The 8,104-nt window shown below is 37.3% G+C and overlaps 1 long non-coding RNA gene across 1 annotated transcript; it reads left to right on the forward strand.

Moving 5' to 3' along the window:
- Nucleotides 1–1,211: 1,211 nt before the first annotated feature.
- LOC130150286 (uncharacterized) lies at nucleotides 1,212–6,543 on the forward strand. The gene is made up of 3 exons (XR_008822193.1): nucleotides 1,212–1,303; nucleotides 1,396–1,479; nucleotides 5,650–6,543. It is a non-coding gene; the product is annotated as an uncharacterized LOC130150286 (long non-coding RNA).
- Nucleotides 6,544–8,104: the final 1,561 nt, after the last annotated feature.

An 8,104-nucleotide genomic window follows, 5' to 3' on the forward strand; every position in this document is an offset into this window, starting at 1 on the left:
GGAAATGAGCTTTTATTTGCAAATTAAACACTATGAGTGTTAGTCAGTAAAATATTGGCTAGTACTCACATGTAATTAAAGTATACGGACTTTAGAAGAAAGAGCGTGTTTATTTTATGGGAAGAAAACAGACCTTGTAAAACATCTTTTAAGAGAAAGTTGTTTTTCTTAGATGCGAAAATGAATATAGGAATCTGCTGTCAACCATAAACAGCAGATTATAAAGGCATCAGATTGATTCAGATACCAAACCCTAAAATGTGTACCCTGTTTAGTAGCTACTTAAGTTTAGACTCTGAGGACCTCTTAGATTTTCTTGTTCTGAAATTTTTCATAAGCTCAGAATTAAACTTTTGCATGAAAATGAGTTATACCTCACCTGGGAGGTGTTCTGCTACAGGAAAAATCAGAAAAAATACATTTACTGAAGATACCTGAGTTGTAATAGACAGTTTCCTTTCTGAGGTTGTACCTACTCCTAAAGTAAGTTTTAAAAAGTATTTGGCTGTTACAATGTCTGTCTTTGCATGACACTTTTCCATTCGAACCTGTATGCAAACATAAGCTTGCAAATGCAAATTTCAAAGATGTTTTTAATGCTATATGCTGATAATGTCATGGGATGCTCATTTATTCCAGAAGCATTTCCAGTCAAAAAGAACATGCAGATGTTTTCATTCTAACTCATCTTTATTAAGGTGAATAATTTGTATATTACAGTTGGGAGAAGAAAAGTAGATTGTAACATGATACCAAAACAAGTGGTTTTTAATATCTCAGGCGGTGTTCATTTCTGCATGAGATGCCTGCACACATCTCTTATAGACCTACTGAAGCATTTGTATGCATTTGTACTTCCTGGATTTGTTCTCCTCATGCTTTATCTAAAGCCTGATGAGTTCAGTGTCCATTCTGATTCTGGATAAAGTTCTTTTTTCTTTTTATTGTCTTTGCCTAATCCTTAAATTTTGAGAAGCAGCGTACCCTTCCTCACCAGTTTCCCCCAGCTGAGCAGGTGCTGAAATGTCTGACTCCTGTAACTGCTGCTGTTGTTTCTGTTAATTAGGCCAAAGCAAAATCTATTCCTTTTTTTTTTTTTAACAGGAATGGGGCAGAATGATACATTTGTCCTCAAGGGATATGTCCATTTTCTATGCATGAATGAACTATCCAAAGCTTTGCCTAGCACATGTGTCAAACACATTTGTCTCATTTAGTAGAATAATTAAATCACAGCAACTTGTATTGTAGAAATAACAAAATTTTTTTCTAGATTAACTAACTTCTTTTCTGGGAGGAAAAGGTGACAAAAATCTTACATATAGAAGTTCTTAAACACGGAAGAAAGTAAGCATATCTTATGATTCAGAAATTGTTTATTTATGTTTTATTTAGAGGAAAAACCTTGTTGACATCAAAGCCTTTGGATATCTACTGGACACTGAACTTGAGATTTCCTTGAAGATACTGACTACATGTGTAAGTTCAAATATTAATCAAATTCCTATTTCAATCAGTTTTTAATTTCAGCACCCAAAGCTGCATAAATGTATTCATGAAAGTGCTATAAGGAACTACAAGGAACAGAAATATTTGCAGGGTCAAGCCATTAGGTTATACAGTATTTTGGCCTATGACAATTTGAAAATATAGTACTTAACTTTTGGAAAGCATTGAAAATATCATTGTGCATTTATCAAGCTTTCATTTTTTAAAAAAATCTTCAATAGTGGGTTTTTTTATCATGTTGTTATCTGTAGCATTTCCATTGTGAAATGCAGTCTTTGCTGATAAATAGGCACTCACAATTCTGATACATTTTACTTTCAGTGGAGAAACCTAAGAGCAGAGTCTGCTTCCCCTAATATTTTAACTGCTTGATGTTAGTGATTGTTGCAGTATTCTGCTGGGTCAATTTTGATTAGAGTATGACATCTGGGAGAAAAAAGGTAAGAGTCCCCAGAAAAGTTAGATGCAAATAATAATGTCATCACATCAAATTCATATTCCTTTACAAGTCTGAGATGTTAGCAGTAAAGAAGTGTGAGGTTGTCTGCTGATTTAATTCTGCTAGTGGTAGAAAAATAGATATATGTAAGTTTGCAAATTTGTAGGTAGCAGGGAGATTTTTATTTTAATGCCACTTCAGGGAATAGTTATATATAAGCACCACATGATGCATTCATATTTTCTGCTGAAACTCAGATTGCTGACATCAGTAGTTGTTGGAATTGAAACTTATATAGTAAAACCTGCACTGCAACAGTCCAAAAGCACTGCAGCAGTGAGAAGGAGGGATGCGGTCAGGAAAATATGAAGCACTCAGTCAGATGCCCCTAGAAGTAGTGAAAAGAATTCCACTGATCACAAGTGCTGGATCGGGGACTGAGGAAAAGATTTTGGGATAAGGAGAAGAGAGTAAGAAGAGAGAGAGCAAATGTCAAACTACTAGGATAAGGGTGCGGGCTCAGACCCTTCCCTGTCCCCAGTGGCTTACCTCTGTGTGTGTTGGCATGTGATTAAGAGAGTATTTTTTTTATTCAGGTTTATAAATATTGGTTGCTTTTTACATGTTTGAATCCAGACAAGGAGGTTTGCATTTTGGATATAATCTTCATTATATTCGCTGCAAATGCAGATGCCTGTATTTTGATTCCATTTTTCCATTCTTCCTTTAGAATAAAATTAGAAAAAAATCTCATTTTTTGGCTTGTGGTTATAGTAGGTAAGTGACAGGTACCTATCTGTCTATCAATGAACATTTAAAAAAGGAAAAAGGCTGGATTCTGAGCCCAGGTTGGGGATAGCTGCTGAGCAGGATTGGTTCTTTTCTCTGTAGGGGAGACAGGCTAGTAAAGAATCTAATTTTGGGAGCTGTGCAAATTATTTATGTCCTCGAGCATATTTTATGCAGTTGCTGAAGTAGATGACTCAGTTTAAAGTCTGCTTGGAGACAGGGGTTTAATGTAGATGGCTCTTTGCTTCCTTAGGCAGCCTGTGTTCCTACCTACTCCTGCGCAGGGGAGAGCTGTGAGGGGGTCTGTGGTGTGTCTGCATCTGAGAGGCTGCGGGAGACTGGAGTAACATACATACATGCAAGGCAGCTGGAGAGCTAGTATCACATCTTGATGTTTCCACGTGAATTGAGCCCAAGAAAGGTTTGATGTGGTAGAAACTGAAGAAAACTTACTATTTCTTAAAGATTTAAGAACACCAAAATTCTTGAGCTGATGCACGGGAGAGTTAATACGTAGTTTGGACACTGGCAGCATAGCCTTAATTTTTGCTGGATGTTGTGTAGCATGTGCTGTATTCTCGGAGGAGTTGAAGGAGCAGCCACTACAGAACATCCTTAAGCCCATAATAAAAAATTTGAGAAATGGAGCTGTAACTGTCTCATGGTATTTTAAAAACAAACTGTGAAAAGAAGCCTCAGGAAAATATTAGTTTTCTCAAAAAAAACCTGAAGTACAGAAAAAAATTTTCTGGTAATGGTAATATTTTGATGCAATGTGTGAGGTATTCATTTTTCTAAAGAAAAGTCAGAATAATTTGTGAAAGTTTTTTTTTCCCAGCTCTGGCAATAAAAAGGACATCTCTCAGATCTTCATTAAAAAGTAAGCTGATCAAAATGGTTTACATATTATATGCCTTTGTTTAAAAAAACCTCGATTGTATTTCTGTCTGTAATGGATATTTATCTTTCTCTGTAATTGCCTGGCATTCTGGTTTCAATTTGACTCTGGCTTTGTAGAACACGCAGTTGATAAAACATAAAAAGAGGGAGTTTGACTTGAAAATAATAGTGAGTTCTCCGTTCACTGGAAGTTGTATGCTCACCAGACATTTGAGAAAATGCTTCCTTGTCTTTTCGGTTTACTGGGTTTCACTACATATTTCAGCGCTAATTGCAATAACCAAACCCTTAACTTTGTTTTGAGATCAGAGGGACCTCGAGGATGCTTTGAAAAGCTCACGACCAGCTGAGAGACAGGGAAGAGCCATGCTGCCAATGTTTTCGAAATACAACCACACGCTGCATTTTTTCTAAATGTTGTAGACACTGCAGCAAGGGTGCCTACTGGGGATGATCATCTGAGGATAAGTTGAGCCTTCATCTTTATTAATACAGTTATTAATACAGAATGATTGCAATTACTTTTTCTGAAAAGGTTTTATTTGGTTAATGAAATCCAGGAATAGGGTTCGCTAACAATGCCCTAGGGCTCCTTTGAAATTTTAGTTGTGCCTCAAATGCATTATTCTTAAAGAAAAAATATCTCCATGTGTATTTTTTTATATATTTGGTGTAAATGAAGCACCTACTGAATAAATTGCAGCTGTTATTTTCTTAATATGATTAGGATTCCTTTCATTAAAAAAGCTGATTTCTAATAAATGGACCCTCTGAGAAAAAATATTAAAGGACACATTGTCAAAATATGAAATGCTCTATTTTTCAATCATGCTGTTTAACTAAATAACAAACTGAAAAGGGTTGCTTCGTCAAAAGCACCATCAGAACAAAAAAACAAAAAACAGAAAAACAAAAAAACAAAAAGCACCATCAGAAGCTTCAGTGCGGTATTTACCAAAACTGATATTCAAACTACTGAACTGTTAGACAAAGGATGCCATGAAAGGCCACACCACTGTCATCTTGTAGCAGAATAAACTCACCTAGGAGCACCAGCTACAAGGGGCGCAGAAGAAAGCCTGCTTATTCTGTGTACTGGGTCTATGAATGAATGTAATATTTAGGTACTCAACATACATAGCAAAGACACTGCTGAATCTAGGCATCCTGGATGATATGAATACATGGGGCTAGAGCTAGAACATTAAGGATCACCTAAATAGGAAGTTCGTGTGGGATATCTTTATTTGCAGTCAAGCAGTGTTTGGATGTCCAGGAGGGATGGGAGCAAAACAGAATAGAAATTTTTCTGATTAGTAATATGCTTATAGAAAGATAAAGTCTTAAAATCAGAGTCTTACAGTCTGAGGTCTTCTTTTGGTAACACCTCTTGTGAAAGGTGAGGGCAAGAGGCTGAGAAGTAACAGAACAAGGAGCATCTGCTCCAAGGCAGGAGTTACACAGTGCAAATCCTGTAATCTCTGCTCAGGCTGGCATGCTGGAAACAAGCAGAATAATAACACTTTTTATCACAAAAAGGATAATGTGATAACTGAGAGAGTGCACATATATTGAAGGCTAAACAAAGCTCAGATACTAAGTTAATAATAATAATTTAAAATTGCCCCAAAATTACAATTGCATCATTTGGCAAACTGGTGAGGTGACTGAGGGAGTGGCAGTAACAGAACACGCTCCCAGTGACCAGTACATACAGATAAAAATAAATCTAAGGCTAGAATTAGGCATTTTATTTATTAAAGTGTAAACATCTGTGGTTAGCCTAAAATAATCTGAGTGGCTCCTTTCAAACTTCTTTATCTTGAACTGTATGGTCCTGCCTTCACTGACCATTCGGCATGGATATATTTGGGGTTAGATTGTTTTTTTGTTACAGAGGTGGTCTGGTTTCAGCTGGGGTAGAGTTAAATTTTTTCTTAGTAACTGGTGCGGTGCTGTGGTTTGGATTTGGTGTGAGAATAACGTTGATAACATTACATTTTGTTTTTCAGAGAACCTATGGTCCTGAAAGCGAAAATGAAGACTTGATCCAGAAGGAAGAACTGAAATTTAAAGACAAAGAAGTTCTCTGAGAAATGAGCCCACTGTGAAATGATTGCTATTTCTTGTTAGTATAGCAATGGTGCTAATGAACTCCATACAAAGTCCCAGCATACTTAAAACTCCCATGTCCATCTGGTAACACAAATATGAGCCCAGTCAAGATCCACCTTATTTATTAGTGGTGTGACAAGCACCCTGCAAATGCGAGCACACAGCTTCCAGAGACGGGCTGCCCAGCCAGGCCTGTGCCTGCCTGAATGGCCAACGTGCCTGTCACCTACCTTTACAGTACGTCTCTATGTGTATGTCCTGGTCACCTGAGGCTGTCCTTGCAATCAAAAGGGAAAACCAGAAACTTTGATGGTGGGATATAGCCGGTTGCTGATGACTAGAGACATTACGTTTTGGAGTGCAAATTTTTCATAAAGTGAGTCCAGGATTCACTAAATTCACTTGGTTGGATGTGACCCATCACCCATGAGTGTTTAATTAGCCTTGGCTTTTACATACTGGTAGCAAAAAGTCATCTCTGTCTGAGAATACTGCCTGTCTATTTAGATAAAGAAGGAAAATAATAGTTTGGTTACTTCCAGGGTATCCAGAACTTCTGCTAAATAAACAAGACTTGGAAGTATTGTGATATTTATTTAAATCATGCTCTTCGTAGCCATTTTTTTCATCCAACATCTTCTGCTGGTATTGTCATGGAGACCATGGCTGTTAATGTCATGCAGTCCTATAATATACACAGAATGAGTATTGCATCTCATAATTCATAAAGCCAGGTTTATACAGTGTGACAATCCTCACCTCACAAAGCAGAATTATAGCTGTACCTTTGTTGACAGCTTTGAACTTTGGACACTTACTGGCTATGTTGCCGACAAAACTGAGCAAAAAGATTCAGTGCTTAAGGTTACTTATGCATGTTCAATATTCATTTGTTCAGTAGAGAAAAAAACAATCCACTTCAGTGGATTTGTTTTGTTTTGTTTTGGTTGTAATAAAAGAATACAGTCCAAGTAATCTCAGCGCACAGAACAGCAATGTAATTGACAGCTACATAATCAGTGCAAAGTGTGCTCACTAGTATTGGTCAAATTCCTTTGGGAATTCGAACGTATAGCTTCTGCACAAAATCCTTTGGTGGTGACTCAGACTAAGACAGATGACTTTGAACTGGGAATGCACTGACAGGCCATTGGCTTGGCTCAGGCGCAGAACTGGTATTCTCAGGAAAGAGACAGTAAAAATGAATCTTAGACAAAAAACTTAAACCACTATAACTGCAGAAGTAAGACCTCATTTAGACATTCTAAGTCACACCACGTGTATGTCAGGACTATTTCCTCTTCAGCGACATGGCTCTAACAGTAAACCACAGCTTCATTTCCTCTTTTACCTAAGACATAGACATCAGAGACAAAATCCAGCAAGTCCTTTTGCTACTCTGCCATAAAAAGAGAAGATCCAAGTTTCCTAGGACAGGACTTACTGAAGACTTAGAGTACACAGCTTGAAATACTGTCCAGCCGTCGCACTAGTTTTATTCCTAGATACCTGATCTAGGTGAAGATGTCCCTGCTCATTGCAGGGGAGGGTTGGGCTGGGCTACATGGCCATTACAGATCCCTTCCAACCCAAACCATTCTATGATTCTGTGGGTATCAGCTGTATGAAGCCATGCTTTAGAAAGGATGGAAAACAAACTCCTCTCTCCCTGGGGAATCCAGGTACATTACCTAGGACGTACCAGATAAACACAGATGAACCAGAAACAACCATTCACTGCCTTTAACCTGGCTTTTAAGTCACTCGCCTGAAATGTATTAAATATGAGCATTAAAAGGCATGAGGTGTGAAGAGAATGAGCAATGAGCATTCATATTTGCGGACATGTATATCATTACAAAAACACAGAGAGGTGTTTCTTATATTCAAGCAATGTGATCAGCATTGTAAAAGACTCTACACCAAACTACATAGGTTCTGTGGACAGAATGAACTGAAAATCTGAGGAGATAACAAAGACTGTAAACATGAAAAAAAAAAACCAAACACCAAACCCACTGCTAATTCATTTCTGAAAAAGAGGTGCATATTCTAGGGATAAATAGATGCAATTATATTAACACTTCCCAGGCTCTTCTAAAACATTGTAACTACTTACAATATCAGAATTCCATTGCTATATTTCCAACTTGGCAGTCTTACAAACCTTGTGCAATAATTTCACCCAATATTTATCCTTTTCTAGTGATTCAGCTGGATTCAACCTCAGCCAAATATCGCTCTTACAATTCCTTTACTTACACACTGGAGCACGCTTTTGCACTCTGCAAACAAATTAGGAATACTCATACTCATTTTATGATTCAATTGCATAGGATTCTCAAACTATTG

This window comes from Falco biarmicus, chromosome 5, assembly GCF_023638135.1.
Source record: "Falco biarmicus isolate bFalBia1 chromosome 5, bFalBia1.pri, whole genome shotgun sequence".
NCBI lineage: Eukaryota > Metazoa > Chordata > Aves > Falconiformes > Falconidae > Falco > Falco biarmicus.